This window comes from Pelophylax lessonae (genome assembly GCF_965119305.1).
Source record: "Pelophylax lessonae genome assembly, chromosome: 8".
Classification (NCBI taxonomy): domain Eukaryota; kingdom Metazoa; phylum Chordata; class Amphibia; order Anura; family Ranidae; genus Pelophylax; species Pelophylax lessonae.
Window position 1 is genome coordinate 292084535 of NC_138775.1, and position 18316 is coordinate 292102850.

The window sequence follows — 18316 nt, forward strand, 5'->3', positions numbered from 1 at the left end:
TGTACACAGCAAAGGCCTGCTCTTAGAATGCCTTCAGAATTCCATCCTCTGCATCCTCCAAACACTCAGCATGACATAAATAAAGCCCAGACCCAATCAGAGCTCCGAACCAGAGGCATCATTGCCCATACACAGGTAGAGTGATGCTCTTGTACAGCGGAGGGGCGTGGATGATGGAGTGTAGGCTCCTCGAAGGGAGGGACCCATGAGAATGGTTCTCTGTACTCCGAATAGTGTTGCATACTATATCAACTTTGTATAAATATTGTAAATAATAAATCTGCGGGGCTCAGAGGAGTTTTTATTTCTTTTTTGTTTTTTTTTTCTCTTGCCAGAGCAAAAGCCAAGCTATTAAAAATAGAGCGACAGAGAGAGAGAGAGAATGGATTGTATGCGCTGCGGGTTATGTATCCTGGCCTTCCTCACACACGGATACACAGTGATTAACCTCGTGTTCGGGGATTCAAGCTGAAAAACAAAGATAAACTGCATTCAGGTGAGCTATGATCTGCTAGAAGTGGCAGGCAGGCAATCTTCGCTGACAAGATTTATGACTTTCTGTGGCAGGCTGGGAAAGGACGTTGGATACAGAAAATACATTTAGCACGGGTGCTGCGTGGATTGGTGCAGTGCAGGCGGAAAGGTCAGAACTGGGGGGCAGATATATGAGGAAAGCGGGATGAGCTGTGACAAGCAGAATGAGAGGACAAGATAGCAGCTCTGGTGGAATGCTGGGAAATGGGCTTGTTTTCTACCGCTAATTACAGCAACAAAGAGCTTGTGATAACTGTTCCTTCCTTAGATCTCTAGGTAGATATAAGAAACAAACTTATGGCATACTTATGTCATCTAATCCTCACTAGCCTAGTGTCTGATGGGATCACTTATTTGTTGGCCAGTGGCCACATAGATTTGCCAGCATGCTGTAAAATATCTCTGACCAGTTAGGAATACTTCCAGTTTCTCCTAAAAAATACTTCACATCACAACCCCCATTTACAGCACAGTTTTCCTCTTATATCAGTGTACACAGTCCCCCTTTACATCAAAGTTTCCCCTTTAAGCAGTCCCACGGTGTCCTCTGTTCCTCTGTACATTACAGTGCCCCTTTACAGTGCAGTCCCCTTTACATCATCATCATAGGTCAACTTTACAGTGCAGTCTCCTTGTAAAGGGCACTGCACTGTAAAGGGGTACTGTGATGTAAATGAAGCTGTACTGTAACGGAGCGCAGTTATATAAAGGGAACTGCACTGTAAAGGGGCATTGTAATTATTACAGTGCCCCTTTACAGTGCAGTTCCCTTTATATCACTGTGCCCCTTTACAATAAAGTGCAGTCCCCAAAGGGGACTGCATTGTAAAGGGGTACTGTGATGTAAATGAAGCTGCACTGTGACAGAGCGCAGTGATATGAATAAAGGGAACTGCACTGTAAAGGGGCATTGCAATTATTACAGTGCCCCTTTACAGTGCAGTTACCTTTATATCACTGTGCCCCTTTAGAGTGGAGTCTCCTTTACATCACAGTGCCCCTTTACAGTGCAGTCTCCTTTACATCACAGTGCCCCTTTACAGTGCAGGCCCATTTACATTTATGTAAAGGGAACTGCACTTTAAAGGGGTACTGTGATGTAAATGAAGCTGTGTTGTAACGGAGCGCAGTTATATAAAGGGAACTGCACTGTAAAGGGACATTGTAATTATTACAGTGCCCCTTTACAGTGCAGTTCCCTTTATATCACTGTTCCCCTTTACATTACAGTGCCCCTAGCAATCACAGCCCCCCCCCATCACAGTGTCCCATACAGTCATGGCCCCCTTTCCTCTCTTATATCACAGTGCCCCCTTTCCATCTCTGCCTCTCCTGCACAGTCCTACTTTCAGCAGGGCAGAGGCAGTTATCAGTTCTGGTACAACTCATGACTCATCATATTGGGATGCTGCACCTTGCAGTTCTCTCCCAAGAGCCCCAGGATTCCGGGCAACATCCAAGCCATGGAGAATACCAGAATGGACTGTAAGCCAATGACACAACATCCTGTCTTGCAGCAGCAGGCCGAGCCTATAGAACTGTGTTTCTCAACCTTTTTTTAAGGCAAGGCACATTTTAAAAATGATGGACAATCTTGAGGCACCCTTTAAAAGTTACGGACAGTCGAGGCACCCTTAAAAAAATGATGGACAGTATTGAGGCACCCCATTTTAACATGTAAAAGCTATGGGACTGTAGGCCACACCTTCGCCCATTTAAGCTATATCTTAAACTAATGAAATAAAACCAAGCAGATCCGCGGTATTTGGCAAAGAAATGGCCGCGGCACACTTTATTGGTTTCAATGTATGTAAAGCATACATTTAAAATGATCAAATAATAATACTTAAAACCAAACTCACATAATGAAACCATAATTGTAATTGCTCAGTTTTCAGAACTCGAGCAAACAGTAATCTCAAAATTAACCAACAAAAAATACACATCCCCCCTAGAATACTAGGGTGACCCAACCACACAAAGGAGCACGCCACATAGGGAGGGGGGGGGGGGACTTTCCTTCTTGCTCTTCAGGTGCAAAAGGAGGAACTCCAGACTGCCACTTGCTTTTATCACCTTGCACCTGCATTCCAGATCCTTTCATGTTCTCTCATTGGTTGATACTTGCCCCAGCACCAGAGGGGGGATTAACCCAGTAATAGCACCTGCAACAAAACTGCCACTTAGCCTAAGGCTATTCTATATTGAAATATACTGAGGGTGGCCACAATACCATGCAAGTGGGCACTTAATCGTACCCCCTTTTTTTATTCTAATAGTTTTACATAAAGCAGCAACATCCACAAGTCCAAGCAAGACACCCAACATGAGAGGTGATTTTTTTCTTTCAACGCAAATTAACTTTTGCAAACTGGTACTGACTAGTATTCCAATGTTTCTCTTTTCCCTCAATTTTTCTCCATCCCTTAGCTACTGTGACTCCAACGCTAATGGAGAGGGGCAGGGGAGGGTAAAAAAAAATGCTATGCAGGCGACTGACATCCTCCTCATCAACTGATGAGGCCATTGGTCATTTGGACGCCAGCAGCTAGAAGGTTGTAATGGTGCACAATGAAATCCTGAAACTTAGTGTAACTAAAAATGCAGCCTTCATCCACGCTCCGGCTTGTATAGAATTTGTGGGCACGTTTTAGGCATTTTGCCAAGGCAACCCTGAAGAAACCTCAAGGTTGAAAAAGGCTGCTATAAAAGACAGTACATACATGGATAACCCAGAGTTAACAATTAACAGAAAGACACAACATGCGCACATATTCATGCAAACTCATATACCTTGCCCCAGGGGCGTAACTACAGGGGTTGCAGGGGGTGCAATTGCAACCGGGTCCCATGCTCCAGGGGGCCTACGCAGCTCCCCTGTACACCTGGATAGGAGGGACGGTGGGGGCAGCATGTAGAGAAATCACTGTCCTCCTTTTTCCTCCTGTAGCTGCAGGAGGAAAATGAAGGAGATTGGTTCTTCTGTATGCTGCCCCCACCACTCCTCCCATCCAGTTCACTTGTGTTCTTCTGTCTGTGCAGGACTTGTGAAAGGGTCTCGCTGCGGGACCATAATAAAGGGCCCCACAACGAGAGTAAAGGGTCCAAAGATCAGTGGGAAGAGCCCCAGGCTTGAAGGGAAGGGCTCCGGCCAGGGGTCTGGGGGGCCCTTCATGGTTTCTTGCACCGGGCCCTGAAGGTTCTAGTTACGCCTCTGCCTTGCCCCCTCCCTTCAATATTGCAATAGTTTTACACATCAGCACTGCATCACATTGAGTTACCCCCCAAAAAACTATACAGATATTTGTGAGGTAGACATTTCAGCCCATTGAGATGTACAGATATCCAGCCAGAGCTTCCATATCTTACCCTAGGTTCACACTAGTGCGAGACAAAAAGTTCTCATAGTGTGGCACGTTTATTAGAATTGAGGAAACATAAGAGCATTACCAAATGGCTTCTTACATGAGACGTCATTGTCACAAAACGCACAGAGGGGAAGCTTCCGACGTGTCATTTCTGGCCACGTATCTTCTGGTAATTGGAACGCACCTGGTTACGGTGGAGCAAGGTTTAAGATAATCTTGTAGGCTGTATTAGTGCCGATGGGGCACCATTTATGTAAGAAGCCATTTGGTAATGCTTTTCTCTTTCTTCAATTCCAATAAACTTGCTTCACTATGAGAACTTTTTTCTTTATGGGCAATTCTGATATATGTGAGCGCTATAAGAGAGGAGAGGTTTACATCAACTAAAGGTGATTTCCTTGGTCACCTGAGGAGTGGAACCAAGAGCATATTGACCACTTTTAACTAAGTGGTCACTGGCAGTCTGGTGAGTGTTTAGCACATATATTGATCACTGGGTGTCACAACACGGTGTGATAAAGAAGATTTGGATTATATGCTGTCTATGGATTTCATTTGGTTTTTGGACATTCTCTTTTGATTGCTCTTTTGCACATATTATCGTGGAACTCATCGTTCTAAAGTCACTGCTTCCAAATATATGCTCTCTAGAACTTTAAATAACACATATTTTAAATGATTATATTTTTGCACATATCGATCTGTATTCTATAATTCATGAATTGTCAAACTTAACATATCATATATATTTATAGAGTGAATTTTTATACTTTTATATTCATGTTTTTTATATTTATTTGGCACATGAATTAGGGATCACATAGTTAGGTTGGTTTTTATGTAATATTGGTATTCACTAGTGCTTCCTACATGCTATATTATTAAGGGTTATAACCCCCCCCCCCCTTACTCTATTCAAAATATTTTTTTAAAGACAGATAGAGCTTTCTTTTGGTGATGTTTGATCACCACTGGGTTTTTTATTGGATTTGGAGTGGCATTAATGGATAATGGTACCCAAATGCGCGTTGCATGTTGTGCGATTCCTGTGGTTTGGAATCGTGGGCAGAATATGGGCGATTCTGCCCGTAATTCCAAATCGCAAAGTGTGAATAAAATCTCTTTTTGGGCGAATTCAAGCCGATAAATCGCAGAGCAGCCGGAGAGATCACCGATCCAGCTGCTCTGCGTTGCTGGCTGAACTATGGGGGCAATGGCTTTTTTTTTTTTTTTTTTACAAGCTTTATTTGAAGTGTACAAAACACATGCTTCATTCACTGCAATGTCAGGCGGTGCGCTACAATACCTGACATTGCAGTGCGATTCAAGCCGAAGCGCTGCGATAAAATGCAGCATGTGAATGGAATACAAACCCCTCCCCCCCCAAAAAAAAAGCATGCTTACCCCCTAAAATTCCCCCTCCTTTCACTATAAATCTACCCCCTGCTGAACTTATTAACAAAAGAAAAAAGGCTGACAGTTTTGAGGGGGAAAAAAACGTTTTCTTCGTTTATGTTATAACAATTTGCAAATAAATAATTTTTCTTCACTGATGTGCACTGATAAGGCTGCACTGATGGACACTGATAGGGGGCACTGATGAGGCTGCACTGATGGGCACTGATGAGGCTGTATTGACGATCACTGATGAGGCTGCACTGATGGGCATTGGTGAGGCTGTACTGACAAGCACTGATGAGGCTGCACTAATGGACACTGATTAAGCTGCAGTGATGAGGCTGCACATTTGCACATTTAAGGCAGCACTGATGGGCAATGATATGCTTTACTGAGAGGCACTAATAAACTGCACTGCTGGGCACTGATTTTCTTCACTGATGTGCACTGATAAAGCTGCACTGATTGACACTGATAGGGGGCACTGATGAGACTGCACTGATGGGCACTGATGAGGCTGCACTGATGGGCACTGGTGAGGCTGTACTGACGACCACTGATGAGGCTGCAGTGACGGGCACTGATGAGGCTGCACTGACAAGCACTGATGAGGCTGCACTAATAGGCTGCACTAATGGACACTGATGAAGCTGCACTGATTAGGCTGCACATTTAAGACAGCACTGATGGGCAATGATATGCTTCACTGAGAGGCACTAATAAGCTGCACTGCTGGGCACTGATATGCTGCACTGAGAGACACTTATAAGCTGCACAGATAATTAGGGCACTGATGATCAGTGTCCTGATTATCAGTGTAAATGTGTGCTGTCACAGGATTGCCAGTTATCAGCTTTCCTTTCCTCACACAGTGACAGCGCTGAGGAAAGGAAATACTGAAAACCGGCATTTGTTTATAAAGGATCAGCTGTGATTGGCCCTTTACCTTGACCTGTGCTCAGCTGTGTCTGAAGGACACAGCGATCACAAACGTGCCTGTTGTGCACCCAGGCTCTTGGAGGACATCAATAGATGCCTTCCCGGAACTGGACAACCGCACTGTAGCCGTCTTTCGGCTATAAAGCGGTCAGCAAGTGGTTAAAGCGGAACTAAAGCGGTTAATAATCACCTTTTCTTCATCTTCTCCTGTGTGCTGGTCTTCATCTTCTCCTGTGTGCCGGTCTTCATCTTCTCCTGTGTGCCGGTCTTCATCTTCTCCTGTGTGCCGGTCTTCATCTTCTCCTGTGTGCTGGTCTTCATCTTCTCCTGTGTGCCGGTCTTCATCTTCTCCTGTGTGCCGGTCTTCATCTTCTCCTGTGTGCCAGTCTTCATCTTCTCCTGTGTGCCGGTCTTCATCTTATCCTGTGTGCCAGTCTTCATCTTCTCCTGTGTGCCAGTCTTCATCTTCTCCTGTGTGCCGGTCTTCATCTTATCCTGTGTGCCAGTCTTCATCTTCTCCTGTGTGCCAGTCTTCATCTTCTCCTGTGTGCTGGTCTTCATCTTCTCCTGTGTGCTGGTCTTCATCTTCTCCTGTGTGCTGGTCTTCATCTTATCCTGTGTGCCAGTCTTCATCTTCTCCTGTGTGCCAGTCTTCATCTTCTCCTGTGTGCTGGTCTTCATCTTATCCTGTGTGCCAGTCTTCATCTTCTCCTGTGTGCCGGTCTTCATCTTCTCCTGTGTGCTGGTCTTCATCTTCTCCTGTGTGCTGGTCTTCATCTTCTCCTGTGTGCTGGTCTTCATCTTCTCCTGTGTGCTGGTCTTCATCTTCTCCTGTGTGCTGGTCTTCATCTTCTCCTGTGTGCTGGTCTTCATCTTATCCTGTGTGCCAGTCTTCATCTTCTCCTGTGTGCCAGTCTTCATCTTCTCCTGTGTGCTGGTCTTCATCTTCTCCTGTGTGCCGGTCTTCATCTTCTCCTGTGTGCCAGTCTTCATCTTCTCCTGTGTGCTGGTCTTCATCTTATCCTGTGTGCCAGTCTTCATCTTCTCCTGTGTGCCAGTCTTCATCTTCTCCTGTGTGCTGGTCTTCATCTTATCCTGTGTGCCAGTCTTCATCTTCTCCTGTGTGCTGGTCTTCATCTTCTCCTGTGTGCTGGTCTTCATCTTCTCCTGTGTGCCAGTCTTCATCTTCTCCTGTGTGCTGGTCTTCATCTTATCCTGTGTGCCGGTCTTCATCTTCTCCTGTGTGCCAGTCTTCATCTTCTCCTGTGTGCTGGTCTTCATCTTCTCCTGTGTGCCAGTCTTCATCTTCTCCTGTGTGCCGGTCTTCATCTTCTCCTGTGTGCTGGTCTTCATCTTCTCCTGTGTGCCGGTCTTCATCTTCTCCTGTGTGCCGGTCTTCAGCCATCTTCATTGGCATCACCTCGGCACATAGGGATCGGCCCGGCGCTAAAAGCTGAGCTGTGCAAGTGCAGCTCAGTGAACAGTGCCAAAGAAGATGGCAAGCAGGCAGGTAGGGGCATTTCTCTTCTACAATAAAAGCCTGCCTGTCTGCTGTTTGCTACAGCAGAACTTTAGTTCCACTTTAAGGCCTGAGACATCACCAAAGCCTTCCATTATCTGCATCAGAGTTCAAAAAGAAATTCAAAACTGGAGATTTGAAAAGACTGAAGACACAGTTTGAAATTACCATATCATGTTACAGTTTATATCAGGTTTTATTGATTGTATTCAGATCTAAGAGTTATTAAACCCAAAACCAAAAATTTAATATATTGTAGCTTACCAATCATTAGATGTGGTGGCTGCATTTGTTTTCTTTTCTTAGGCCTTTTCCTTGTGTTTTCCTCTGGTGATCTAACCAGTATTAGAGTGCCCCCCCCCCCACTCTGGATGAAGGAGCACAGGGGGGCACCTTGGACAACAGCATTGTCAGTCTAGGTGGAAGGGAGTGTTAGACCGCATTCACACTGGTAGGACTTGGACCACGACTTGTCAGCCTGACAAGTTGCGGTCCTCACGCTCCCATTGTGTAGTACAGGAGCCGTTCTAATAGGAGCGACACAAGTCGCTCCGACTTAGAAAAAGGGTCCTGTTCTACTTCAGGGCGACCTGGAGGCGACTTGCATTGACTTCTATTATGTGAAGTCCGTGCAAGTCGCGCCAAAGTCGCGCTGCACGCGACTTCACAGGTCACCCCCTAAGTCGGAGTGACCTAATGTGAACGGAGGCTTAGATGTACTAGCAGATTTCGATACACTAACAAATTGAAGCCAAACTCCAGCAAACACTTTATAAGTAGTTGCAGCAAATAGGTTGTTTTCTTTTGAGATAAAGGTTTTACATAAGAAAATAAAAGCTGATCATTGTAAGCACCCCTGCTAGTGTTAAATGGTTTGTCTCATCACTGTAAATTATACATTTAGCTAGAGAGCCAGACTTACTGGCTGGATCACCAGATGAAAAAAAAGGAAAGAAAGTATAAAAAAGAAAACGAATGCAGCAATCATATCTAAGAAATAGTAAGCTGCAATATAATAAATGTTTGTTTTTGGGTTTAATACCGCTTTATAGGAAATCTATGGTCATAGCATACAGTTTCATTATATAACATCAGCATTGTAATACTAACACAAACAATAGTTATTTTATCTAAATTCCAGTATAAGATTACCTTAGTGTTTTGCTTTCATCAATTCTGCCTGTCTGCTGGCCGTCTCTATCCACAACTTCCAGGATTCCCTGCATGCTTTTCAATTTCTCCTTTGCTGTTTACTTTGTTCTAAGGACTACATAGCCCAAGTTTCCCTCCTGTCTTCAAGTGTGATTCCTGTACTGACTCCACCGCCTGAAACTTTTCCCAACACGTCTGTAGTTCAGAAGGCAGGCTCTGTGAAATGTGTGACACAGCAGTGCTTACCCACAGGGCATAGTGACTACGTGTCAGAGACTTCCAGGACCAGGGGAGGACTGGGCCAGGGGAAAGGGGGGCAATCGTCCCCCTGGGCCACCCTGATGCCCCATAAAAAGGCTGCACTGCTCCTGCCACAGACATGCCTAAAGGATTCCTGGTGAAGAGAAGTAAAAACTCCCTGACGCTGACCTACTGAGTGCGGGTTGAAGACAAGGACCGAGCGTAGGCCTCCCCCCCAGAATGGTTGGTGTAAACTGTGTCTGACCAGAGGACGGTTCCATACCCCACTGGGGACTCTTCCCCCCGGCCAGCCCCAACCAAGCTGTCCCAGCTCCCCCCAACCTCCCCCTGCTGGCCAGGTCGGGAACCCGTATTCAGCCAGTAAGTAGAGAGTATCTGGAGCAGGGCTTCAGCTTGGAATGAGGGTCAGGAGGAGGATTGGGAGAGTGGGAGGGGGGGTGAGGGAAAGTGGGAGAGGGGGTGAGTCGCTGCACCGTGGGCCTCTGGTCTGTACTTGCCCCCTGGGCTGAAAGGTGCCAGTCTGCTCCTGTTCAGGACGTAAATGTGTGTGGATTTTTCAAAGTAAGTTTACAAACTTCAAGATTGTTCAGATTATTAGGAGTCGGCTAGAAATAATTGGAATGCAATGTGGAAATTAATATAATGATTTTACATTTTGACCATAGATACACTTTAAGTCCCTACTTAGTATTCCACTCAAGTCATTTCAGTGAAATACATTGCACAGTGAAGTCATTTTTACATTATCTTCCCACTTACATATCTAGATTGATGTTCTCTTTTTTGAGGAGAGTGAGGGGGTTGGAAAGTTTTGAAGTATCATGCAATCAACTAAAATCCAAGTATAATAATAAATTTGTAGTAAAAAAAAAAAAAAAAAAAAAACTTTTCTGAAGAGCAGAATATATCAGTAAGGCTAAGTTTACACATCTGGCAGACTTTGCCACCCCTCTGAAAAGGAATTTACTATGGATTTGACAGGCAGTCAGGAGGCGATATGTCACCTCCCCAGTGGTTGTTTTAACCCTGTAAATGCTGCACCACCACGCTTAACTGGGTGTACTTTACATGGTTTTGGCACGGCCCTATTCACTTAAAGCAGAGCATCACAGCCACTGCATGTGTGCAATCCCATTCAGGTGTCTTTGCAGCTTAAAGTCCCAGGCTCCTTCATAAAAAATGAAAAGTCTTTAATAACATACTCTTAATATTAAGGCACATACCTGTCCAGGGATCCAGCAGTTTTCTCACCCGAGGCACCTCCATCTTGACAGCAGTCGCCTACTGCGCATGCTCGAAGCGCTCTGCACTTTGTGAAAGGGTTGAGAAGGAAGAGGGGGCGGAACTTCTGTCTCAGTTCGCCGCAGTGAACTGAGCCAGAAGTGGGAGCAGGTACATGTCAACCCCCCCCCCCCCCCAAAAGGTGCCAAAGGAGGAGACAGACAAGCGGAGCTTCCCCTTTCGGATGGAGCTCCGCTTTAATGGGGGGGGGGGTCAGGGTGGCAGTTAGAACACATCTTAGTTGTCTGCTTTTTATGCCCCCCCCCCAACACAAATGTAAAGGAGTCCTTAGTCTAGGTTCACAACTATTGGGTTGTGCTTCATACATTTTTCAGGCACGTTTTGCAGTGCGTTTTGCATTTTTAAACCCTAGTTTTTATGCATTTTTGCATGCAGTTCTCATGCATTTTGCGTTTTACGTTTTGTTTTTTCTCTTTCTACACACTGTAAACACACGGCATATACCTGGTTGTGGGTCGGGAAGACAGATAGCGATGGAGGAAGACTGTGTTTGTTATTTTTAGCGGCAGCGGTGGTGACAGCGGACGAAGAAGACAACGACATCACTGGAGCGAAGAGGGAGAAAAAAACACCAGTGGATCAAGAAACACTGGAGGATGAAAAAAGGTAGGGAGGGAGAAGATACCACCGGAGAGAGAAGAGGATGAAGAAACACCTGGTGAAGAAAACACGATTCTTAATAGGACTTGTCAAAAACTGTCTCTTGTGTTTTGTAACACTACACCTCTTTATTTGGGTGAATGGGTAGGGGTACAATATACCCCATGGTCATTCACGGGGGGGGGGGGATCTGGGTGTCCCCTTCTTAAAGGAGGCTTCCTGGTTCCCATAAGCCCCCTGCCCACAGACTCCTACAACCACTGCCCAGGGTTGTCGGGAAGAGGCCCTTGTCCCCATCAACATGGGTTGCACCCCCCCATATTGAGGGCATGCGGCCTGGTATGGTTCAGGAGGGGAGGGGGGCACTCGCTTGTCCCCCTCCCTTTCATGACCTCCCAGGCTGCATGCTCGGATAAGGGTCTGATATGGATTTTGGGGGACCCCACGCCGTTTTTCTTCACAATTGTTTTTTTTTTTTTACATTTAGCTGTCAGTGGGCATCCTTGCTGACAGCTGATGACTCATTGATTGTTAAGGACGCCGCGGCTGGCTTCCCGGCCCGCTCGTTAGCAACCAGCTTTATACAGGGTTTAAAAGGGAAAAATAAAATCCAAATTTCCATTGTTGAAGTCTATTACACCCAAAACTTAGAAAAAATGTCCCCAACCCTTTCCAAAAACACACCAGCTGCAAAATGCATAGATGTGAATGTGTACCATCGGAGACCATGTTAAATGGACTGTAGTGCGTTTCTGCAAACTGCAATACACACTAAAAAATGCATAGGTGTGAACCTAGTGTTGGGGAGTATTTTTCTTTGAATATTGGAGATATTTGTTTAATTTCTTTATTAATCAGGGCTGTGTTTAAAGTGGTAGTAAAACGCAGTTGAGGGAAAAAAAAATCCCCTGCAAGGCAGTGTCATAATGTGCTAGTATGCATTGCATACTAGCACATTATCAGAGACTTACCTTAAAACTAAGCCCTCCAGCATCGTGCTGTCCCTGCAGAGAGGGATTCCATCTTCACCAGGTCTTCCTTGCAGGTTCCTGGCAGGTTCCTGGCTACCCGCTACATAATTGGCGGGGGGCGCAATGATGTCACCCCCGTGCATGTGCGCAGGAGCTGCCGTTTACGGCACAGGCTCTGAAAGTCCGGCATGGTATGCAGGATCTTCAGAGCACAATAGCGGGTGACATTACCGGCTGCATGCCCTCTGAATATCTCCTAAACAGTGCAAGTTTAGGAGATATTCACAGTATCTCCTTAGGTAAGTCTTATTATAGGCTTACCTGTAGGTAGAAGTGGTACAACTGAGTTTACTACCACTTTAAGTTTTGCAGTCCTGTAATGTCTGTCGCTGCTAGGACATGTCTTGTATGCGTGGCCCCTTGTTAGAGCCGTAGTTATTCCTGGGAACGGTACTTAGCACACGGGCTGTTGACTTTCATTCGGTTGCTGATCCCTGCAGTTGCTATGGTGACCCCGGGCTATAGGCTCAGTTCTGTCAACTTTGCAAGCGGTGTCAACGAATGATGTTTCTCAGGCTGAGCGCTACGATGGGCGAAGGCTTTAGATCTTTGCAAGTTTTTTGAATTGTTTGTCTTCCCGGAATATTTTTATTCCTGGCTCTGGAATAAGTGATGATACATGTTACTCTAAAATAGAGCAACTGCTGTCAAAACACAGATATAGCACAGGTGCCTGCATGCATATTAGTAATTAGTGCTCATTCAGAAATTGCAACGGCTTCCTTTAAATCTTGTGTTGAAGATATTACATGTAGATTTCACCTTATTATTATCTGCATCTGTTATCACTCTGTCATCTTCATCTTCTCTTTTCTCATCTTATATTTAAAAATATAAAACTTTTCTTGTATGAATATTGCTAGGATAAACAGATAGATAACATAGTTTGGATAGATGGATATCTAATTGCATGTGGATTGATAGAAATGAGCATGATAGATAGATAGATAGATACATACATACATACATAGATAGATAGATAGATAGATACATACATAGATACATACATAGATACATAGACTATATTACCAAAAGTATTGGGTCGCCTGCTTTTATACGCACATGAACTTTAATGGCATCCCGGTCTTAGTCTGTAGGGTTCAATATTGAGTTGGCCCACCCTTTGCAGCTATAACAGCTTCAACTCTTCTAGGAAGGCTGTCCACAAGGTTTAGGAGTGTGTCTATGGGAATGTTTGACCATTCTTCCAGAAGTGCATTTGTGAGGTTAGGCACTGATGTTGGAGTGAAGGCCTGGCTCTCAGTTTGCGCTCTAATTCATCCCAAAGGTGTTCTATCAGGTTGAGGTCAGGACTCTGTGCAGGCCAGTCAAGTTTCTCCATCCCAAACTCGCTCATCTATGTCTTTATGAACCTTGCTTTGTGCACTGGTGCGCAGTCATGTTGGAACAGGAAGGGGCCATCCCCAAACTGTTCCCACAAAGTTGGGAGCATGAAATACTTCAATATTGTCTTGGTGTGTTGACATCTTAGGAGATCCCTTCACTGGAACTAAGGGGCCAGGCCCAACCCCTGAAACACAACCCCACACCATAATCCCCCCTCCACCAAATGATTTGGACCAGTGAACAAAGCAAGGTTCATAAAGACCTGGATGAACGAGTTTTTACTGGAGGAACTTGATAGGCCAGCATAACCCGATAGAATACCTTTGGGATGAATTAGAGCAGAGACTGCGAGCCAGGCCTTCGCTCCAACATCAGTGCCTGACCTCACAAATGTACTTCTGGAAGAATGGTCAAACATTCCCATAGACACACTCCTAAACCTTGTGGACAGCCTTCCCAGAAGAGTTGAAGCTGTTATAGCTGCAAAGGGTGGGCCAACTCAATATTGAACCCTACGGACTAAGACTGGGATGCCATTAAAGTTCATGTGCATGTAAAGACAGGTGTCCCAATACTTTTGGCAATATAGTGTAGATAGATAGATATAGTAAGGGTGACAGGCTCAACTGATATTGGCAACGATAAACCATGCACAACACCTAGGAACAATCCCAACAGGTTTTACCTGTAGTTTTATTCAGCAATGCAGCAAAAAAAAAAAAAACAACACGGTTTCAATGGAGGAGGGATTTGTATAGCAAAACCATGGAAAAAACGTGTTTCACGGTGAATAGATGGATACATTTTTGGGTATGTAGGGACCCTGCCTTTACTTAGCATGTCTAACCCAAAATTAGTGGGAAGCTAAGCTCTGGTCAGCCTGAGATCTAATTATTAATGTTTCTATATTCAATGAGTTCAAGATATTGCTTTCCAATGCTTGTTGGGGGATTTGTCAGAAAAAGAACGATCTTGCTGGGTTAATAATATTTATTTCTCTCAGTCAAATTATTAGGGGGGTTCTTTGCAAGTGGTCCATGCTGGGGAAGGGTATAAATATTTAAGATTACCTTGGAGAAGGGTCTTCCCAGTGCCATCTTAAGAACATTAAAGGGCCCCTGTGCAGTGCACAGGGGCCCTGCTTACACAATCACCCTGGAGAATATAAATGCATATTATCAATAAGGCGATATTTATTGGTACAGTAGTGCCAGGCTAATGACAGCTTCCAAGTTCGGTGGCTGGGTCCGGTGAACACACACATGGACGGGAGTCAGACTCGCCTGTCCTGTGTGTGCCTGTTCCCGTAGAGGCGGACAGGCATTCCTGCAGTTGTGGGCTCCCCCTCCACGGCCCAAGTGGCCTGACAGCAGCACAGGGCTGACAGACACTTGCCACCTGCTAAGTTCGGTGCGGGATGCACATGGGAATTGGGACTAATGCTTGGCTGGGGCGGGGTTGCTAGGTAGGCGGGGCCCCCTGGACAAGTGGGGCCCCCGGGAAACTGCCCAGCATGCCCATTCAGTAACATGGCCCTGGGTCTTCCCTGTCAGTCCTTTGCCTGGAGTGGATGCCAGTGTGGGAAAAAGTTGTCTTTATCCTGGCAATGTTGGAGGTCATTTGTTTCCCAGGCTTGCTGCTTGGAGAGGATGATACTGAAAGAGAGGCTTTAGGCTGGGCCTAGGGAATTTATGTTGTCTTGCTGGAGGGTACATACAGAAGGAGGGAAGCAGGAAAATGGCAGCCTGTGTGGAGCATCTTGGCTAGAGACTTTGCTGCTGAATAGTGTCCTGGAGAGCTGGATATAGGCTGCTGCTAGTAGACATGGCAGGAAGTTCTGGCTGCTCACCTTAAAAGGCACGTGTGTTACCTGGTTGTGTTTAACAGTCTACTAATACAGATTGCTAGTCCGAGGATAAAGGTCCACATTGGAACATCCCCTTGGTTAATCAGATGTCAAAAGCCAGGCAGGGGTTCCTCCTGTACCCCACTGTATCCAAAATATAGAAAATATAGCTAGGGCTAGACTTACATATTAACCACATTTCAGTAACTCAAGCTGTAATTTACACACTGAACTGAGCCAAATGAGTAAACCCACCCCCCCCCCCTCCAATACCTGCCATACCTGCCTACTCCCTACAGACAGGATCATGTGGAGTTTTATTCAGAGAGAGATTCTGAAGGCAAGCAGTTTCTGGAACGCTCTCTCTCAATGCTTTGTGAACACTGTCATGTTGTCTGTATATTAAGATACTTCAGCATGTTGCCTTGTGCTGTTGATAGGTTAGTAATTGTCCTCCCTTTTTTACAGCTACCAGCCAGCACTTTGAAAAGCTGTTAAACCCAGCTGTTCAGAGTGATTCCCAAACAAGTTATTACTACATCAGCTAGTGATCGTATGTAAACTAAAATCTGTATTCAGAAAAAAAATCCATATCAATCTGTAGATGGCAGTGTACCTCTGTTTAATAATATAATTGTCTAGTACAATTACAGTGTGTATATGTGTGTATGTGTATATATGTATCTCACAAAAGTGAGTACACCCCTCACATTTTTGTATATATGTTTTTATATCTTTTCATGTGACAACACTGAAGAAATTACATTTGTAAAGAAGTGAGTGTACAGCTTGTATAACAGTGTACATTTGATGTCCTCTCAAAATAACTCAACACACAGCCATTAATGTCTAAACCACTGGCAACAAAGTGACTACACCCCTAAATAAAAATGTCCAAATTGGGCACAAAGTGTCAATATTTTGTGTGGCCACCATTATTTTCCAGCACTGCCTAACCCTCTTGGGCGTGGAGTTCACCAGAGCTTCATTGGTTGCCACTGGAGTTCTCTTCCACTCCTCCATGATGACATCACGGAGCTGGTGGATGTTAGAGCTTGCGCTCCTCCACCTTCCATTTGAGGATGCTTTACAGATGCTTAATAGGGTTTAGGTCTGGAGACATGTTTGGCCAGTCAATCACCTTTACCCTCAGCTTCTTTAGCAAGGTAGTGGTCGTCTTGGAGGTATGTTTGGGGTCGTTATCATGTTGGAATACTGCCCTGCGGCCCAGTCTCCGAAGGGTGATCATGCTCTGCTTCAGTATGTTACAGTACATTTTGGCATTCATGGTTCCCTCAATGAACTGTAGCTCCCCAGTGACGGCAGCACTCATGCAGCCCCAGATCATGACACTCCCACCTTCATGCTTGACTGTAGCAAGACACACTTGTTTTTGTACTCCTCTCCTATTTGCCGCCACACATGCTTGACATCATCTGAATCTGAACCATCAGAGCACAGGAGATGGTTCCAGTAATCCATGTCCTTAGTCTGCTTGTCTTCAGCAAACTTGCGGGCTTTCTTGTGCATCATCTTTAGAAGAAGCTTCCTTCTGGGACAACAGCCATGCAGACCAATTTGATACAGTGTGGGGCGTATGGTCTGAGCACTGACAGGCTGACCCCCCACCACTTCAACCTCAACGTCTATTTCCCAAAGACAACGTCTGGATATGACGCTGAGCACGTGCACACAACAACTTTGGACAATCCATTTTCTCCTCTGGGGTCTACAGTCAACTGCCAGGCTGGGTGATGGGCTGGAAAATCTAGATCCAGTGGTCAACCAATTCTGGCCAGCGACATAGACCTCAGCTCCGCACTAGGTCGGCCGTGACGTAGCCTCACCGGATGGGGGCTGGCCTGCGAGTTAAAAGCCTCGTGAGATCACATACGACCGGGTCTCAGCCCGAGTCGCAGCGTTCCTCTTGGCCAATAGCCCCCCATTTCAAAGGAGAGGGGTTCTGTCTGGAGCAGTGCCCGTCTGGTATGGTGAGGAGTTGTCCCCCCTCTCTCCCTGGAAGGTTTTGGACGTGGGCCCCTCCTTGGGACGGTCGGATCCCCGGGTTCCCCTTCTTCCTGCAGGCATCTCCCCTCTTGTCAAATCCCTAATCCTGCCCCCCCCCATGCTGGGGCTATTAGCGTGGTCTGGCCTCTTTCCTGGCATGGGTGCACGGCGCTAACTGCCAATGTAGGCCGGGGGTGGGGGTGCGCCGCCGGCGAACAGACAATCAATTGTGTGGAGGGGGGTTGTACCTGGTGGGGGCCTCTGCCAGGACCCCCTGTCCTGCCTGGATCTGTCCTTGATGCCTAGTCTCCCTCCTGGTGGCTTGCAGGGCTGCCGTTTTGTTGTAGCCTGTGTGTTTCTATACACAGCGGCCATGTGGGACACAATCATGAAGTGGAACGAAATTTATTGGATATTTCAAACTTCGTTAACAAATAAAAAACTAAAAAAATTGGGCGTGCAAAATTATTCAGCCCCTTTACTTTCAGTGCAGCAAACTCTCTCCAGAAGTTCAGTGAGGATCTCTGAATGATCCATTGTTGACCTAAATGACTAATGATGATAAATAGAATCCACCTGTGTGTAATCAAGTCTCCGTATATATGCACCTGCACTGTGATAGTCTCAGAGGTCCGTTCAAAGCGCAGAGAGCATCATGAAGAACAAGGAACACACCAGGCAGGTCCGAGATACTGTTGTGGAGAAGTTTAAAGCCGGATTTGGATATAAAAAGTTTTCCCAAGCTTTAAACATCCAAAGGAGCCCTGTGCAAGCGATAATATTGAAATGGAATGAGTATCAGACCACTGCAAATCTACGAAGACCTGGCTGTCCCTCTAAACTTTCAGCTCATACAAGGAGAAGACTGATCAGAGATGCAGCCAAGAGGCCCATGATCACTCTGGATGAACTGCAGAGATCTACAGCTGAGGTGGAAGACTCTTTCCATAGGACAACAATCAGTCGTATACTGCACAAATCTGGCCTTTTTGGAAGAGTGGCAAGAACAAAG

The 18316-nt window shown here is 45.6% G+C and overlaps 1 long non-coding RNA gene across 1 annotated transcript in view; it reads left to right on the forward strand.

The window, feature by feature from the left end:
- The window catches only part of LOC309561228, an 864211-nt gene that overhangs the window by 425680 nt on the left and 420215 nt on the right, over window positions 1–18316 (forward strand). The window contains exon 2 of the long non-coding RNA XR_014225552.1: window positions 336–496. This is a non-coding gene — a long non-coding RNA (uncharacterized lncRNA). The remainder of the gene's footprint in view (window positions 1–335; window positions 497–18316) is intronic.